Here is a 20,836-nt window from a genome sequence, read left to right as displayed (position 1 = left end):
CTCTAGTGGAAATAGCATCAGGTCTCTTTCAAGAAGCAGACCAGAGCACTCCTAGTTAAAACTCGCCAAACTCTGGCCAAAGTCCAAACACTCCCCACTGCAGGCAAGGAGAAACTCTATTGAGGACTGACTTGAGAGATAAAGCAGGCATAGCACAGCAGCAGAGTGCCTGCAGAACACACAGGAGACACTTTCAGAAGCACCAGGCCCTGGAGAGTATATGACTTCTTCATAAAGCCATTACTCTCAGGAGCAGGAAACCTAACAGACTTTACTAACACACAGATATTCTGAAGAAGAGACTCATGGCAGCTGTACTCTCAGTTTTGAAGGGGAAGAAACACTTTATTGGTATTATAAAAATCTAATAGAAACAAGAAAAGAGAAATCTGAGCATAGATGAGGGCAATAGTAAGCAATAAAGGAGAATAAGACAGAGTTACATCAAATCAGGTACTTATAACATCCAACCTCATTAGCTGGGAAAGCCCCGTGGAGACAGCCAGGCTGGAGTCCTCATTGAGAGGTGTGGGTGGAGCATCTTCCCCTCAGGTAAGACTTCCAACTGAACATCCCCATAAGGGCCATAAATTTATGGGGTAAATGGTGGGGTCTGAAATTAAACATTTGTTTGCCTATGTTCAGTCTGGAGCAGGCTGCATTTCTATCATGTCTTTACATCTTTAAGGAGCCTGGGCAATATGTACTTGTCTCCCCTCCTGGATTCCATTCTGGGGGTCCAGCCCAGCCTGGAGCCAGAGGAGATACAAGGCAAAATTTATAGCTCTTGGCATCCAGATAAGAAGGATCAATTCTGACCTGGAGACCAGCTAATGTCAACTAAGCAAGTTCCCGAGGTCACTCATGCAGCACAAGTCTCACAGACAACAATCTTTAGCCTGCTGTGTATATGCAGGTCGGGATGGTGGGTTATGCATGACAAATCACAGAAATATCCACCCATACAATACAACAGAAGAAGACAGATACCTAGACAAAATGCCAAGATGGAAGAATTCATCCTAAAAGAAAGAACAAGAAAAGGTCACAGCCAGGGATCTAATCGAAACAGATGTAAGTAATATGCCTGATGCAGAATTTAAAGCAACAATCATAAGGATACTAGCTGAGTTTGAGACGGACGTGGAAGACATCATGGATCCCCTTATCACAGAGGTAAAAGAGCTTAAAACCAATGAGGCTAAAATGAAATATGCAATAACTGAAATTTAATGATGTAATGACCAAAAGGATGGAAGAAGTAGAAGTACAGATTAAGTGATGTAGAAGATAGAATTACGGAAAATAATGAAGCTGATCAGAAGAGGGAAAGAAAAATCTTGGATCATGAAAGTAGATTTAGGGAACTCAGTAACTCCATCAAACGGAATAACATTCATATTATGTGAGTCCCATAAGAAGAAGAGATCGAAAAGAGGGCAGAAGGTTTATTTAGGTTTATTTAGGACATTATAGGTCCTAACCTTGAAGGGAAGACAATTAAGGTTAGCAGCAGATCTCTCCACAGAAACTTGGCAGGCCAGAAGAGAGTGGAGTGGTATATTAAACATGCTGAATGGGAAAAATATGCAGCCAAGAATACTCTATCCAGCCAAGGCTATCATTCAGAATAGAAGGAGAGATAAAAAGTTCCCCAGAGAAACAAAAACTAAGTTCATGTCCACTAAACTGGCCCTGCAAGAAACATTAAAGGGGCCTCTTTGAATGGAAAAGAAAGATCAAAAACTACAAATACTAGAAAAGAATAGAGAAAATCTCCAGAAATGTCGAAAGAAGTAATAAAATGGCACTAAATTCATATCTATCAATAATCATTCTGAATGTAAATGAAATACATGCTCCAATCAAAACATAAGAGTGTCAGAATGGATTAAAACAACAACAACAACAACAACAAAAAAACAAGACCCATCCATGTGCTGCCTACAGGAGACTCATTTTAGACCTAAAGACACCTGCAGTTGAAAGTGAGGGAATATAGAAACATTTACCATGCAAATGGATGTCAAAAGAAATCTGGAGTAGCAATAGTGATATCAAACTAGATTTTAAACCAGAGACTGTAACAAGGTGAAGAAAGGCACTATGTCATAATGAAGGGGTCTATCCAACAAGAAGATGTAATTATAAATATTTATGCCCCCAACTTAGGAGCACCCAAATATATAAAACAATAACAGACAAACTCACTGATAATAATACAGTAATAGTAGAGGACTTTAACACCCCACTTGATGGACAGATCATCTAAGCAGAAAATCAACAAGGAAATTTGACACACTGGACCAGATGGACTTAACAGTTATATTCAGAACATTTCACCCTAAAGTAGCAGAATACGCATTCTTTTCAAGTGCACATGGGACATTGTCTAGAATGGATCACATACTAGGTCATTTATCAGGCCTCAATAAGTACAAGAAGGTTGAGATCATGCCATGCATATTTTCAGACCACAATGCTGTGAAACTTGAAGTCAACCACAGGACAAAATTTGGAAAGACCACAAATATATGGAGGTTAAAGGACAGCCTACTAAAGAATGAATGGGTCAACCAGGAGATTAAAGAATAAATTCAAAAAAAACAAAACAAAACATGGAAACAAATGAAAACAAAAACAAAATAGTCCTAAACCTTTTGGATGCAGCAAAATACGGTCCTAAAAGGGAAGTCTATAGCAATACAGGCCTTCCTCAAGAAACAAGAAAAATCTCAAATATGCAACCTAAAATTACATCTATGGGAGCTAGAAAAAGAAAAACAATGAAGCCTAAAGCCAGCAGAAGAAGGCAAATAATAAAGATTAGAGCAGAAATAAATCCTATGGAAACAAACACACAAAAATCAGTAGAACAGATCAATGAGAACAGGAGCTGGTTCTTTGAAAAAATTAATACAATTGATAACCCCCTAGCCAGACTTACCAAAAAGGAAAGAGAAAGGTCCCAAATAAACAAAATCATGGGAGAAATCACAACCAACACCACAGAAATACAAACAATTATGAGAATATTATGAAAAATTATATGCCAACAAATTAGGCAATCTGGAAGGAATGGGTAAATTCCTGGAAACACATAAACTACCAAAACTGAAACAGGAAGAAATAGAAAACTTGAAAAGATTGATAACCAGCAAAGAAATTGAACTGGTAAAAAAAAATCTCCACCAAAAAATTGCTAGAACTGATACATGAATTCAATAAAATTGCAGGATACAATCAACATACAGAAATCTGTTGCATTTCTATATACCAATAATGAAGGAGCAGAAAGAGAAGTCAAGGAATCAATCCCATTTACAACTGGGCCCAAAATCATAAGATAACCTAGGAATAAACATAACCAAAGAGGTAAAAGAACTGTCCTCTGAAAGCTAAAACATTTAGGAAAGAAAGTGAAGATGACACAAAGAAATGGAAAAACATTCCATGCTCATAGAAAGGAAGAACAAATATTGTTAAAATGTCTATCTACCCAAAGCAATGTACACATTTAATGCAATACCTATCAAAATACCACCAGCATTTTTCCCAGAGCTAGAACAAGCAATACTAAAATTTGTATGGAACCACCAAAGACCCTGAATAGCCAAAGCAGTTTTGAAAAAGAAAAGCAAAGCTAGAAGCATCACAATTCCAGAGTGCAAGCTATATTACAAAGCTGTAGTCATCAAGACAGTATGGCACTGGCACAAAAACAGACCCATAGATCAGTGAAACAGAATAGAGAATCCAGAAATGGAGCCACAACTGTATGGTCAACTAATCTTCAACGAAGCAGGAAAGAATGTCCAATGGGAAAAATTCTCTTCAACAAATGGTGTTGGGATAACTGGAGAGCAAATGCAGAAGAATGAAACTGGAGCACTTTCTTACATCATACACAGATATAAATTCAAAATGGATGAAAGACCTAAATGTGAGATAGGAATCCTTGAAAATCCTGGAAGAGAACACAGGCAATAATCTTTGACACTGATTGGCTGTAGTAACTTCTTACTAGATACATCTCCTAAGACAAGGGAAACGAAAGTAAAAATGAACTATTGGGACTTTATCAAGATAAAAAGCTTCTGCACAGTGAAGGAAACAACAAAACTAAAACACAGCCTATGGAATGCAAGAAGATATTTGCAAATGACATTTCTGATAAAGGGTTAGTATATGAAATTTATATAGAACTTATCAAACTCAACACCCAAAGAACAAATCATCCAGTTAAGAAATGGGCAGAAGACATGAATAGACATTTTTCCAAAGAAGATATAGAGATGGCTAACAGACACATGAAAAGATGCTCAACATCACTCTTCATCTGGGAAATACAAATCAAAACCACTGTGAGATACCACCTCACACCTGCCAAAATGGTGAAATTAACAACTCAGGAAACAACAGATATTGGCGAGGATGTGGAGAAAAGGTAACCCTCTTACACTGTTGGTGGGAATACAAACTGGTGCAGTTACTGTGTATGGAGGTTCCTCAAAAAGTTAAAAGTAGAAGTACCCTATGACCTAGCAATTGCACTAGTAGGTATTTACCCAAAAGATACAAATGTGTTAATTCAAAGGGGCACATGCACCCTGATGTTTATAACAGCATTATCAACAATAGTCAAATAATGGAAAGAGTCCAAGTGTCCATTGATGAATAGATAAAGAGGTGGTATGTATATATGTGTACCCACACACACAAATATATATATATGCTCATGTATATGTACAATCAATCATGCATTATATTCATACACAATAGAATATTATTTGGGCATCAAAAAGAATGCAGTCTTGCATTTATAACTGTGTGGATGGAGCTAGAGAGTATTATGCTAAGTGAAATAAGTCAGAGAAAGACAAATACCATATGATTTCACTCATATGTGGAATTTGAGAAACAAAACAGATGAACACAGGGAGAGAAAAGAGAGGCAAACCATAAAACAGACTCTTAACTATAGAGTACAAACTGAGGGTTGCTGGAGTGGAGGTGGGCAGGGGATGGGTTAAATGGGTGATGGGTATTAAGGAGGGCACTTATGATGAGGACTGGGTGTTGTATGTAAATGATCAATCAGTAAATTGTACAGCCAAAACTAATGTTACATTGTATCTTAACTAACTGGAAGTTAAATAAAAACTTAAAACCAAAAATAAAAAAACCCATAAAATTAAAAAAGTTAAAAAAATAAAAATAAAAAAAATTTTAAAAGGAGGCAATAGCAATTCCAACTAGACTAACTTGTATACCTTAAGGAACTAGGAAAAAAAAAGTGATTTGAAAGTTAGCAGAATAAAAGAAATTAGAACAGAAATAGAGAACCCAAAAACAAAGACAAGGTTAAGCAAACTAAGAGTTGATACTTAGAAAAGATAAACAAAATTGACAAACCCTTAGATTAACCAATGAAAAAAGAAAAAGGACTCAAATCTGCAAAATTTTAGAAAAAGGAGACATTACAAATATCATAGAAATTCAGAGGATCATCAGAGGCTACTATGAACAACTATGTGTTAACATATTGAACAACCTACAAGAATTGGAAAAAATCTTAGAAACATACAAATTATCAATCAGGAATCAGGAAGAAGTAGATAATCTGAATAAGCCAATTACTAGTAAGGATATAGGATAAGTAAATAAATATCTCCTGATGAAGAAAAGCACAGGACCAGATGGTTTTCTTGGTGAGTTTTACTGAACATTGAAAGAATTCCTGCCAATCTTTCTTAAAGTCTTCCAAAAAATCAAAGAGGAAGGAACAGTCAGTCTCAAACTGAACTTAGAAGGCCAACATTATCCTGATAGTAAATCCAGAGAAGGAAAACTACTAGAAAAGAAAACCACAGACCAATATCTCTGATGAATAGATACGCAAAAATTCTCAGTAAAATGCTGGCAAACAATTCAGCAGCATGTTATGAGGATCATTCACCATGATCAAGTATGATTTATCCCTAGGATGAGAGGATGGTTCAACATATGCAAGTGCATTAATAGAATGAAAGAAGAAAATAGTATGCTCATCTCAATAGATGTAGAGAAAGCATTTGACACAATACAACATCCACTTATAAAAACTTCTAGTAAATTAGGCATAGAAGGAACATCTCAACATAAAGGCCATATATTGCAAGCTCATAGGTAACATCATAGTCAGTGGTGAAAGGATACATGAGACAAATGTGCCCATTGTCACTTCTCCTATTCAACATAATACTGGAAGTCTTATCCAGAGCAGTCAGACAGGATAAAGAAATAAAGTGTATAAGAATTGGAAAGGGAGAAGTAAAATTGTCGTTGTTTGCAGATGACACGATTTTATATATAGAAAATCTTAAAGATTCAGTCAAAAATTGTGAACTCTAATCAGTGAATTTAGTAATTTGTAGGATACAAAATTAACATACAAAAACAGTAACATTTCTAAACACCAACCACAAAATTTCTGAAAAAGAATAAATCAATCCCATTTACAGTAAGTATCAAAAACATTCTTGTGAGAGAAAAAGAGAGACAAAGGACTCATTATTATGAGAAAAATACTTTTGACCTTGTGGACCCCTTGAAAATTGTTGGAATCACTAGGAGTACTTTGACCATACTTCAAGAACTGCTGTATTTTTTTTTTTAAGAACTACTATTGAAGAGTATTATCCTGTTAATTCAATACATTTTATGTTTATCGCAACTCCATATCTCTTAAAACCAGTTGCTTGTGGATTTTTATATTCCGGTCCTACAGTAGTGGATTGCTGATGGTACTGAGATCAAGGTATGGGATTAGAGATATCTCTAACTTTGTCATGTGTTAACTCTCGCTGCTGGAAGCTTTTTCTCATATTGGAGGTCTTTTTCAGATAATCACCTTCTCTGTGACACATTTAATAATTCCTGTGTCTGTCTTATGTACTTCATACATACATTTATTAGTTTATAGTCATGCAGTTGTTAATTACAGTCAAAAAGCCAAGATGTGTATAAAATACTACTTTATTTCCTTTGTAATTTATTTTACTGTGACTTCTTAGCTTTGTAACTTCACAGGGAATCCCATATTCAGCATGGTAGGTTCTCCTAACCTGACCTAGTGTTTCTCCGTACTCTGAGAGCCTACGTGGTGCCCAGAGAATGGAAATGAGCTTCTGGTGACTGAGACAGACATGCTGACAGACCATTGCCTTCACTTATGGTAGTACTCTACTTGTCTGCCACTTTTTAGCTGCTCCCAGGCCATACTTCTTGTGACCAAAGCAGAGATTTGGTCTGGTGACTGATGACCAGTGACAGTGGTCACTTGTTCCTCTACTCCCACGTAGCTATTCCTTTCGGAGGCCCTGGGGCACTGTCCCTTCATGTTTGTGTCTCTAGTTCTGGGACCCCACAAACCTAACAAAAACTGTAGAGGAAACCCCCAGCTATCCTCTTGCTTAAGACTCTTTATGATTTACAATTGATACTATTATGCTCGGTGGGTCTGGGATTTACAAAACAAGGGTTAGGAATTCTGGCAAGTTTCTTTTTCTTCCAGTTATATACCTATCCTAAATACATCGAATCATGGAATTTTCTACTTTCTTCAAGGGGAAGTGGAAAAAAGAAGAAAATCTGGGAGGGGGAAAAGACAACACTAATTAATCCAACAATATATTATCTATCCATATATGTATTAGACATGATTATTTTATTCGGTTTTGTCTTTGCACCCTACTCTCCAACATACATACACACATGCATGCACACAGAATCCATGACGTTGATGTGAATGCCTTGACATAGGTAGCTTCTAGTACCACACATAATGACCAGTATATCATAGAATCTCTAAATATTTGTTAAAGCAATTTAAAAAAATACATAACTAAGGTCTTTACCAATATATTTTATCTTAATTTTCTTGAAAAAGAATCTAAGCTATGGCTTCTTGTTCATTATTATCATAATTGAGGAATTAAAGGCTAATGACCATGGGGCGCCTGGGTGGCGCAGTCGTGAAGCGTCTGCCTTCGGCTCAGGGCGTGATCCCAGTGTTCTGGGATCGAGCCCCGCATCAGGCTCCTCCGCTGGGAGCCTGCTTCTTCCTCTCCCTCTCCCCCTGCTGTGTTCCCTCTCTCGCTGGCTGTCTCTATCTCTGTCAAATAAATAAATAAAATCTTAAAAAAAAAATAAAAATAAAATAAAATAAAATAAAATAAAATAAAATAAAATAAAATAAAAAAATAAAGGCTAAAGACCATACGTAAAGTGCTGATACCTTTAAGGATTTAATATACTGAAACAAGTTCTTAGTGCACTAAGAACATTATACTATTAGTGCCAGGCAAAGCTCTAGATTGAGGCATTGGAAGGAAATAAGCAGTAAGTAGATAATATGTCTTCTGACTCAGAATTGTTTATAAATTAAAATTTCCTCTAGCGCTGGAAAATTATAGCCATCTAGTACACTTAGGTATGCACAGGAATTTCTGTAGCGCTAAATGAAACAATGTTTTAAAATAGCTGATACACTATGTCATAGGTGTTAGGTGATGCTCAGGAAATGGCAGCAATTTACTTTGCTTTATTTTTCTCTGACTGTAGACCTTGTGGGTCTATAGCACAGCTATCTTGCAGCTATGAGAAGTGCCAGTTTTCTCTGCTGCCAGTAAATTCTTTTTATACCAAGAGGAAATCTAGACTTCTTGCTTAATTAATGTGCATAATAACTATTACAGAAGCAGAAAATGCAGGGCTAAAATGATCCTGCAGTGTCTCAGAAATGTACTTCACAGGAGACAATGGGAAGAAATCTGAATTTGCCAGTACTTTTAAGTTTTTTTTTTCCTGACTTCTTTTTCTGTGGTTTATTGCATGCTCAATTTCTGCTGTGTCTGGATAAACTCAAGTATGTGTTCTCACGACACACGATGCTTAGCTTCTTGACGTATATTAACACGTACAAGATCTCTTCTGGCATAAAAATTAGTCTTCATCATATAATGAAAGAATTGCCCTAACTTTTTTTTTTTTTAAAGATTTTATTTATTTATTAGACAGAGATAGAGACAGCCAGCGAGAGAGGGAACACAAGCAGGGGGAGTGAGAGAGGAAGAAGCAGGCTCATAGCAGAGGAGCCTGATGTGGGGCTCGATCCCAGAACGCTGGGATTACGCCCTGAGCCGAAGGCAGACGCTTAACCGCTGTGCCACCCAGGCGCCCCAAATTGCCCTAACTTTTTAATAAATATTTTAGGAAGAATGATTCAAGGCAAATTCAAAATTTATTATAAAACTTCTTTTTTTTAAAAGATTTTAAAAAGGGAGTGCACAAGCCAGGGTAGGGGCAGGCAGAGGGAGAGGGAGAGGGAGAAGCAGACTCACTGCAGAGCAGGGAGCCCAATGTGGGGCTCTATCCTAGGACCCTGGGATCATGATCTGCGTCTAACGCAGATGCTTAACTGACTGAGCCATCCAGGCGCCCCTATTATAAAACTTCTGTAGACACTTGATGGATTTGCAGACTGCGAATATGTTTGGATAATTTTGTCAAAACAAAAAACCAATAATTTAAAATCTTTAACATCAAAGTCTTCCTTGTGTTGGTGCTTAAAAATGCAGGGTGAAACATCTGTGTTTTAATCTTGACTCTACATTTGCCACCGTGAGCAAATTCTTATATTTTCTGATCCCCAATTTTCACATCTAAAAATGTAGAATGAGAAATAGGACCTTGTCATAGGTTTATTGTGATTAATAAGTGAATAATTCATATAAGACGACAGGAGTGTCCAGCACATTATAAGTCTTCAGTAACTATTAAGTATGATAATAAACTAATTTCTGATCTCTACCTTCAGAATTTATCCTTAATACAGTTCATGAAATATTATTTAAGTTTTAAGAATTACTTTCTTTTTGCATTTAAAATATGCTGAACAATAATAATGCATTTGGGTGATGGATTATCTCATGAAACTATTCCTTATTTATTTTCTAGTCCTAGGTTTCAGGAATTAAAGTTTGAACTTAGAAGAGAAGTTAATATTCCTAATTGTAAATGCCATCTTTATAGTTTGATTTTATCATAAACAGTATTTATTTGACATCATTGTTAAGTTTCTTTCTCATTGATGGTAAAATAAATCACTGTTGTATTGTTTGAATGAAGGTATTAAATATGTGCTAAAAGTCTCCTTTCTCTGAACTTGCTTTAAATATACTTTTCATTCTTAGATGGTTACAGGAAGCTTTTCCTCTATTTTCTCTACTCCAAGGTATGTATAGTGATAAGTATCATTGAAATTCTGAGATTTATCTCACTTTTACACTCACTGTTAACTTGCCTAACTTATTTAGTTCATCTAAGCTTGTGTGCAGGTCAACTTTGACAAGTAATTTAGGAAGTTGTCATGTTTGACGGTAAAGCTTCTGTGATCATGGCTTTTCTACTCTATTAATATTGTCAACTGGACTGTTTTCTGACATTTTAAAATAAATGTGAGCCATATTTACTATTATTCAAAGGACAGATCACTCAAGTACTGTGAATGAAAAATATTTCACTGGCTAGTGGGAATTTTTAAGACAAATAATGTTATATTCAGAAAACTTAGTGAAGTAATCATTAAAATTATTATTATTTAGTGGAATTGGGGCATTTTGTAGATACTTAAATTTAACTGCTGTGTTATACTTTCTTCAGCTAAATGAGAAAAAACAGTAATTTTTTAAAACCTCAAGTCTAGACAATGGGTGCTTTTGTGTATTTCCATTTTAAATCAGCCAATATTTTCTCTAAAGGTTGCAATGTAAAAAGCACCATGGGGCCAACTTTCTCTCATCCACCACCCCCCTCCCCACCATTCTGCCTTTCACAAAAAGAGGAATCTCTTGAACTTTTAAGTTAAATAAATATAAAGCAGAGGTTTCTTCTAAAATGAAAGAGTCTGTCAGAGTAGTTCCAGGAAGTTAAGCCTATTGCAAGAAAATAAGAACAGCGCTCCAGTAATTCAGTCAGCATACCACAGTAGTTAAGAGAAGGGTTTTGGTTTTTTTTTTTTTTAGCTAGATGGCATGGGTTTATAATTCTGTCTCTACTACCTGGGACCTTGATCAGGTTATTTTTGTATGCTTCAGTTTCCATAATTGTAAAGTGGGGATAAAAATGATACTACCTTATCAGGTGGTTATGTGGGACAAGTGAACGTGTTTTTACTTTTTATTTTTAAAACAGTTGGAATTGTACCTGGCATGCACAGTAAACACAAAGGCCCAGGTAAGCTTCCCTGTTTGGCACTACTCAATGCATAGTGTCATACGTTGTTTAAAAACAAAAAAAAAGGACACTGTATGAATAACTTCTCTGGGAGAGAACGAATGGAAGCTTATGCTTGGTGACTCCTGGACCTTGTTGATAGTAGTATGTACAATTTTGCTGTAATAAACTGTATCTGTGAGTATAATGCTTTTTATGAGTTCTGTCGGTTCTTCTGGTGAATATGGAACCTAAGAGTGCTCTTGGGACTCCCCAAACTTAAAATCCATGTCAGAAGTAAGGGTGATGTTGAGGACTCCTGAACTTTGCATGGCCATTCACAACTATCTTCATATTCTGTCCATTCTGAAAGTTTCATGCATGCTTCTCCTTTAGACCTGCTTATTCCCACTTTTCAAACTTTCCCTTTCCAATTGAATGGCCAGCAGCCAACCTCAGCTCTTGCCCATGAGTGTGAATGTCAAAACTTATTTTCTTCTAGGAAGAGTGGACAGCCAGATATACTGCCTGAAATTATACACTCTGTGGGATTTTCCTTATTGGTAGTTCTCAGTAATGCAGTAATCCTGTGTCCTTCCAAGTTCCACAAATCAGGTCTGCACTTTCATCTCCTGCTAGCTGGTCTCAGGGAATCCCTTCTGAGCCAGCAGGTCATGCAATTTAATTGTGTTCTTGATGTTGTTGGACTCAGTCTCATACATACCATTTCCATTTAATCATGGAGTAAATACAAGTTCATGATGGGCAATTCATGTTGTATATTTCCTTGATGTTCTTTAATTAGAAGTCTTTACCAGAACCCAGTAAATTGCCAGGTGTTGCTTCTCAAAAGTAGAATGATTTTTGCAGATGAGGACATTGCTTTACTCTAAAACTAATGAGTCTTTAATGTAATTCTCCTATTGAGACTTAACAGATACTCCATGTACCATCGTCATTGCCCATGTACACTTCCAATATTGTTGGAACTGTACAACCTAATCACTTGAATAGTAATCTGCAGGTATTTTCTAACATCTAAGAGGCTTTTCCACTGTCAAACAAACAAAGTAAAAATGGATAGGATAGGAGTCACTAGCCTTACAACTTTCAAATTTTCAAACTGTAGTAAAAATCTTCAGTTTTATTACAGATGTAGTATTGTTTTTTTATCTTCTATTTGTATATAGGAGACACTTCCAAGAGTTTCCTTTTAGTTTTTATGACCCTCATAGTGGGGAGTCAATGTAAGGATTCTAACTTTGCATTCAGGAACTGAAAAAATAACCACAGGCTTGGTTGTAGATCCATAGGATCCACTGGGAGACATATATGAAGATTCTGTCATTTAACCTCCCATTCTGGCAATTGGGCCTGAGATGTATTTGTATTCTGAACTTCAGTGTTAATTCAGAGCCCATATTTAACAAACCTTTGGAGATTTGGGTATTTATCTGTATCCAATTATAAGGCACCCAAATAAATGGCTGCATATCTCTCTGGAGAAGGCTTGCACACCTGTTCCTTTAACATAGCTATAAGCACCATTGCAGGGGTCTTCCCCAAAGCCTCTCTATTCATTAATCAAAGGACTCATGATCTATGAATTGACCCAAGGCCATATATTTGCTAATCTACTGTGTTAATTTTTTATCTGCAGGACTTTATTTTCTTTATTAATGTCAAGCTCATAAAGGTTGCTCGTTTATTGTATTCTACGGATATCATACTAAAATATCCACTACTTCAGTTTCCTACAAGTCAATATACTCTCATCACCCTTGTGGCTTTGTATTAATTCATATGCCTTCTTCATCTGACCTATATTACACTGGGATTCCATTTTTCCCATCAGAAACAGTGAACCCAATTTCCTCGCAGTATCCCTCACAGGACAATTGCCGTAAAGCTCTTCACAGATGATGTTGCCTCCCTCATCAATACATTTATTAATGCCTCAGAAAAGGAGAACTCCCTACTATTATTTCTTTTCTTTCTTTTTAAAAGATTTATTATTATTATTATATTATATATATATTATATTTTTCTTTTTTGGAGAGAGAGAGGGAGGGAGAGCATGAGCCGGGGCTGGAGGGGGGGCGGCAGAGGGGGAGAGAATCTCAAGCAGGCTCTGCACTGGGCATGGAGCCCAATGCGGGCTCTGTCTCCTGACCCTGAGATCATGACCTGACTGGAAGCTAAGAGGTGGAGGCCTAACAGAACTGTGCCATCGAGGCACCCTCTTTTATTTCTTTCATGCTCACTAGTAGTTGTGTTCTTTATTGGTTGATTTGTTAATACCCCATCCTTCTAGAAGGTAAGATTTCTGGAATAATAGAGTAATTCTTGTCTCTCTTATTCTCTGATAATTCTGTAGTGCCTAAATAGTTCCTACTATACAGAGGTGCTTAATAAGTCATTACTGACCAACTGACTGAATGAATGAATGATTATATCTCTGTGCTTCTATGTGAATGTTAGTGTGGGATAGATTGCCAGAAATTTGAATTGCTTTGTCTAAATTTATGGACATTTTAATTTTATGAAGTACCATCTACTTGTCCCTCAGATAGATATTACTAATGGACCTTTTCATCAAATATGTGTAAGAATACTCATTTCCGCAGATTCTTCCTAATACATGGCCTTAATTATATTGTCAGTCCATATGTGAAAAAAAATCCTATTGATTTATTTGCATTTTCTTTGATGATTGGTACATTTGAGCATTTTATATTATATATATATTTAATATATGTGTATATATATTCATATATGTAAAATATATATGGGTGTGTATATATATACTAGCCCTTTATATTACTTTATAAGAACTTGTTCATACACTGCTCATTTTCCCATTGAATTTTAAAAACTTTATTTGTAGGAGGTCATTTTGTTCTGTGGATGGTGTTGATTATATATTGATTTGTGCTTAGGAAGCTTTATGAATCTTGTGCTAATCATATAATTTTTTTCTATAATTTCATTTGCATTTTTGATATAGCCTATCCTGTTATCTTTGAGTAAGAGTCTAGGTTTTCCCCCCAATTCTTAAACATTATTTATTTTTCTTGCCTACTGCAGTAACTTAAACTCCTGTACACTTCTAATAAGAAATGAGAACTGCAAGCTCCCTTATCTTTTCCTTGATTTTAAAGAAAATGTCTTAATTATGTTTTTATCTGTAAGTTGTTTATTTTGCATGTTTTTATTAAATTTAGGGAGTTAATTTCTTACTTTAATTTGCCAAGAGTTTTCCTTTTTAAAAAATCATAGATGGATGTTTAATTTTATTAGCGTATCTTTTGAGGGGACCATATAATTTTTCTCCATTAATATGCTGATGTGATGTATTGTATTGATTTTTAAAAATATAAAACCACACTTTCATTCCCAGAATAATTTCAATTTTGTCATGTCTCTTTTATCTTTTTTTAAAATCTTGATTGATTCAGTTTGCTTGCTTTTTGCTTAAAATTTTTGCACCTAAATTTAACCATGAGTTTTTATGTAATCCTCCTTTTTTGTATGTTTTTGCTTATTTGCTCTTTTTAGAAAAAATGAAAGTTTATTTTTTAAGAGCAATTTTAGGTTCGTAACAAAATTAAGAGAGAGGTACAGAGATTTCTCATTTATCTCTTGCCCCCACAGACGAATAGCTTCCCCTACTATCAATATCATTCATCGAAATGCTCAATTTTTAAATCAAGAATGAAAGTACATTGGCACATCATAATTACCCAAAGTCCACACTTTACATTAGGGGTCACTCTTGGTGTTGTACATCCAATGGGTTTGGATAAATGCATAATGAAATATGTTATAATGTCATACAGAGTATTTTCATTGCCCTAAAAATCCTCTGTGCTCCACTTATTTATACTCTCCTTCTTCCCAGCCCTGGCAAATACTGATATTTTATTGTCTGTATAGTTTTTTGTCCTTTTTCTAGAATGTTGTATAGTTGGAATCATACAGTATATAGCCTTTTCAGATTGACTTATTTCACTTAGTAATATATATTTAAGTTTACTCCATGTCTCTCATGGCTTGATAGCTCATTTCTTTTTAGGGCCGAATAATATTTCATTGTCTGGATACACTATAGTTTATCCATTTACCTAATGAAGAATATCTTGATTGCTTCCATTATTTCACAATTATGAAGAAAGCTGCTATAAACGTCGATGTGCAGGTATTTGTGTGGACATATATTTTCAGCTTCCTTGGATAAATACACAGGAATGTAATTGCTGGATCATATGGTTAAGAGTATGTTCAGTTTTACCTTCACTTATTCCTTCTTTGGTGCTCTTACTTTGTCATATAAATCCAAGTTTCTGACCTATATTGTTTTCCTTCTCTCTAAAGAACTTCTTTTAACATTTCTACTTGCAACAGATACCCTCAATTTTTGTTTGAGAGTATCTTTATTTCTCCTTCATTTTTCACGGATAATTTCACAAGGTACAGAATTCTAGGTTGGTAACTTTTTTTCTCTCAAAACTAAATATTCACTCCACTCTATTCTTTCTTGCATGGTTTCTGAGAAGTTGAATGTAATTCTTTTTTATTTCTCGATAGGTAAGATTTCTTTCCTGTTTCTTTTCTTTATCTTTGATTTTCTGTAATTTGAAAATGATATTCTTAGGTGTAGTTTTTTGGCATTTATCATGTTTGGTGTTCTCTGAGCTTCTGGATATGGGGTTTGGTGTCTGACATTAATTTGGGGAAATTCTTAGTCATTATTGTTTCAAATATTTCTTCCGTTCCTTTCTCTCTTTACTTTCCTTCTGGTGTTCCCATTATGTGTATGTTACACTTTTTGTAGTTGTTCTATAGTCCTTAGGTTTTCTGTTCTTCTTTTTCAGTCTTTTTAGTCTCTGCTTTTCAGTTTTTGAGCATTCTATTGATACATGTTCTAGACCAGAGAGTCTTTCTTCAGCTGTGTCCAATCTACTAATAAGCCCATCAAAGGCATGCTTCATTTCTGTTACAACTTTTTAAATCTGTAGCATCTCTTTTTTGTCCTTTGTTAGGATTTCCATCTGTCTTCCTCCTTGTGCATTTTTCTTGGACATTGCATATACTTCATCCATTAAAACTCTTAGCATATAAATTATAGTTGTTTTAAATTCCTGGTCTGACATCCCAACATCTCCGCCATGTCTGGTTCTGATGCTTGCTCTGTCCCTTCAAACTTTATGAAATGCAGCTAATGCAGCAGTTAACTGAATACCTAGAGCCTAAAGCACATACATTGTAAAAGAATGAAAGTTGAGAATAAGTGAGCTATGTTTTCATCTCAAGATGATAGAAAAGAGCAATAAACCTTATGAAAGAAAATAGAAAGGAGGAATTAACATAAAAGCAGGATCAATGAATAACTACAATATAGTTTTGTATTATAATTACAATATAATTGTATTATAATTTTTTTCTTGATAGTCAGACATGATACATTGAATAAAAGGAACTACTATAAATAGGCCTTTAGTAATGCATGGTGAGTTGTCAGGAGAGGGGACTCATTCTCTGGTCCTACAGGTGGGTCTCGGTCTTTCAGTGATTTGTGTCTCTGGACTGTAACTTCACAAGTGTTTCTTATTTCTTTTCTCTTTCTTTCGTTGGGACAGATTGGTTACAGTGAGTTGGTATTGGGTATTTCCCTTCCCTAGGCCAGTTATGCTCTGATAATACGCCAGTAGGGTTAGCTCTGGTTAAGTAGTTTCACATGAGGGCAGGCCTTGTTAAGAAGCACAGCATGCTCTGGAGTATTTGAAAATGGCTTCTTTAGGATTTTGATGGTTTCCTGTCTCATATTTGGGTCTTTAATATATTTTGAATTTATTTCTGTGTATGATGTAAGAAAGTGCTCCAGTTTCACTCTTCTGCATGTTGCTCTCCAGTTTTCCCAACACCATTTGTTGAAGAGGTTGTCTTTTTCCCATTGGATATTCTTTCCTACTTTGTTGAAGATTAGTTGAGAGGGAAGCAAACCATAAGAGACTCTTAACTATACTAAGAGAACAAACTGAGGGTTGATGGAAGGGTGGTGGTGGGTGGTGGATGGGCTAAATGGGTGAGGGGTATTAAGGAGGGCACTTGTTGTGTTGAGCACTGGGTGTTATATGTAAGTGATGAATCACTAAATTCTACTCCTGAAGTCAATACTACATTATATCTTAACTAACTAGAATTTAAATAAATTTGAAACCAAAAAAATTCAAGGAAAAGTATGGAAAATAAAAAAAAAATTAAAAAATGACCACATCCCTAGAAGAAAAAGTTTTGGAAACAGTGTGATGGTTGCACAACAATATGAATGTGATTAGTATGCTGAATTGTACACTTCAAGATGGTTAATAGAAATCACAAATTTTGGGCTAGATATATATTTTACCACAATAAAAAATAAACAAATAACTAAATAAAAATGGCTTCTTTTTTCCTTCTCCTGCGGGAAGCCCTGGGAGATATTTCTCCATTTATTGTGGGAATTTGGTCAGGCTGTTGGAGGTAAATCTCACAATATTGTGGAATACCATTATGACTGTGCCCCCCTGGAGTTTTTAACTTTCAGAGTTGTTTGCACTGAGCCTCCAGTAATTCATCAGTAGTTCAGTTTTTCTTACCTGGCCCTGGGTTCTTTTTTATTTATTTATTTTTTTAAAGATTTTATTTATTTATTCGACAGAGATAGAGACAGCCAGCGAGAGAGGGAACACAAGCAGGGGGAGTGGGAGAGGAAGAAGCAGGCTCATAGCGGAAGAGCCTGATGTGGGGCTCGATCCCATAACGCTGGGATCACACCCTGAGCCGAAGGCAGACGCTTAACCGCTGTGCCACCCAGGCGCCCCTACCTGGCCCTGGGTTCTTGCAGCAGTTTCCTGCATGTGAGTCTCTGCTCTCGTAAGCTAAGATTTCTGTATTTGTTTGTTTGTCTAATTTGTGGGTGAGCAGTTTGCCCTGTGTCCTCTCCTTTCTTATGGATCCAAGAAGAGTTGTTGGCTTTTCAGTCTGTTAAGCATTTTACTTGTTTTTAGGATGGACTGGTGACTTCCAAGCTCTGTACATCAGGAACTAGAAACTGGGACCCTCTTGTACTCCACGTGTCAGTTTTTAGGATGAAGTTTATGATAATAAAATAGCTGGTATTTTCTTTTCTTTTTCTTTTTAATTTTTCATATATTACCATAATATCCAAAGTTATATTCACATGTATGTATGTGTTTATGAATATGTGTGTCTGATTTTAACAGCTGTGAAACCACTCCCCAAACCATATGGATATTTTTTTAGCACTATTTTTTATTTTTTATTTTTTATTTTTTATTTTTTATTTTATTTTATTATTATTTTTAAAGATTTTATTTATTTATTTGACAGAGATAGAGACAGCCAGCGAGAGAGGGAACACAAGCAGGGGGAGTGGGAGAGGAAGAAGCAGGCTCATAGTGGAGGAGCCTGATGTGGGACTCGATCCCATAACGCCGGGATCACGCCCTGAGCCGAAGGCAGACGCTTAACCGCCATGCCACCCAGGCGCCCTAGCACTATTTTTTAAATAGAACCTAGGTTCCCATTGATTTAAAATGTCATTTTTTGGGATGCCTAGGTGACTCAAAAGGTTATGCATCTGCCTTTGGCTCAGGTCATGATCCCAGGGTCCTGGGATTGAGTTCTGCATTGGGCTTCTTGCTCAGCAGGGACCCTGGCTTCTCCCTCTGTCTGCCACTCCCCCTCCTCATGCTCTCTCTCTCACAAATAAATAAATAAAATCTTTAAAAAAGATATATCATGTTTTTGCCGTTTATCAATGATACATGTTTTTGTGTGTTTTTGTTTCATTGGTCATCTTTCATTGACATCATGCTCTCTTAATAATTACAGAGTTTATGAAAATCCCTGATTTCTTAAGACCTTGTCCTTACTATACTATTTTTTCCTAAGGGTGTCTAGGACTGGAAAAAAAAAAAAGATTCGAAACAATCCTTAGACTCCCACAAGAAGGAAATAGCATAGCGTGTGCAAGATGTATAGTTTCCCTAAGTAATGAACAAGTTAAGTGTCTCTCAGAGGGCAAATTCTCATATGTGAGAGAACAGTAAGCAAGGAAATTCCCTTTGGTCAGGAATGTGTGTCTAATAAAGTAACTTTCTCCACAGCAGGTCAGAATGAGTGAATTTGAGGAGGGAGTGCCTTACAGGGCCTAGCCAGCAGCATGGTTTATTATTAGCAGCTGTGTGCCCTATGTTTTCCCTTTCCAAAATGTAAGTTTTCTATTATGGTTATATTGTTGTTCTACCACTGATAACATACACAGGACTGATTATTTTGTCCTTTATATCGTATTTTGCAGGACCACAGCAACTAGATCCAGCAACGATGGAGAAGACTACTCAATATCCAGAGATCCAGGATTTTCAGCTATCTATGGTAAGTGAATAAAACCTTGGATTGTCTCTTTTGGGGAAAGTATATATCACCTGTGGGAAGAGTGCACACATAGATATGTATCAAGAGAAAGGTGGTTTGTGCAGAAATTACCAGCTGCTCAACAATGCACTTGTTCTCTACCTCTTGATCCCAGAGGTAAAGGTTTCTTATCTCTCTTGCTCTTTTGTGTGGACATTTCCCGAGTTCTAGCCAATGAAGTGTGAGCAGAGTTGACAGTTCCAGTCTTGGCCTGTTAAAAACTCCCATGTATGCTCCTATGAGTTCTCTTTGTGCTTTCTGTCGGTTTGGAATGAAGAGCATTGCCAGAAAGGCCTTGGATTGGCATAAGGTGAAGATGGCAGAAAGTCTGTTGGCCATTTGGGGGAGGAATACCCTACTGACCTGTTTACTCTTTGGAGCAAAAAATAACCTAATATATTTGTGGAATGTCTTAGTTAGGGCAGGTATAACAAAGTATCATAGATAGGTTGGCTTATAAACAGCAGTTTATTTCCCACAGTTCTGGAGGCTGGCAGTCTGAGATCAGAATGCCAGCAAGACTGAGTTGGTGGGGAAGGCCCTCTTCCAGCTTGCAGATCACTGTCTTCTCTTGGTATCCTCATGTGGCAGAAAGTGAGCAAGCTAGCTCTCTGGTTCCTTTTTATGAGGGAAATAATCTTGCTTATGACGGCTCTACTTCATCACCTAATTAGTTCTCAGAGGTCCCACCACCACTTACTATCACTTTGAGGGTTAGGATTTCAACAGATGCATTTTAGGGGGACAGAGACATTGAGTCTGTAACATGCTATTTATTTTGGTCTCCATTTGCTGCAGTAGTTAGCTGATCTTGCCTAATATTAACAAGATTACTAAAAAAGCAGTAAAGACATGTATTAATAAATAATTCCTGAATGAAACCTGTTCAACTTCTAGTCCCTTATTGTCATTTGTAATAGATTTTATAATCATTCTTGTTTAACTGTGTAGCCTTAATAAATGTTTACTTAACTCACCCAAATTATTATTTTTTACGGTGACAATAGTAAAAGACTTTGATGGGTAAATTCAACACAAAATGTGGTAAGGGAAAGAGTATTATTACTGGCTTCTGTCATGACTGGTTGAAGTGTGTTGT

The 20,836-nt window shown here is 36.2% G+C and overlaps 1 long non-coding RNA gene across 1 annotated transcript in view; it reads left to right on the top strand.

The window, feature by feature from the left end:
- LOC130543305 (uncharacterized) overlaps positions 1-19,699 on the top strand; it is a 46,063-nt gene extending 26,364 nt beyond the window's left edge. Inside the window, exon 2 of the long non-coding RNA XR_008958558.1 lies at positions 19,622-19,699. This is a non-coding gene — a long non-coding RNA (uncharacterized LOC130543305). The remainder of the gene's footprint in view (positions 1-19,621) is intronic.
- Positions 19,700-20,836: the final 1,137 nt, after the last annotated feature.

The sequence above is a fragment of the Ursus arctos genome, unplaced genomic scaffold (genome assembly GCF_023065955.2).
Source record: "Ursus arctos isolate Adak ecotype North America unplaced genomic scaffold, UrsArc2.0 scaffold_11, whole genome shotgun sequence".
Lineage (NCBI taxonomy): Eukaryota > Metazoa > Chordata > Mammalia > Carnivora > Ursidae > Ursus > Ursus arctos.
This window is presented reverse-complemented; position numbering and strand designations above follow the sequence as displayed.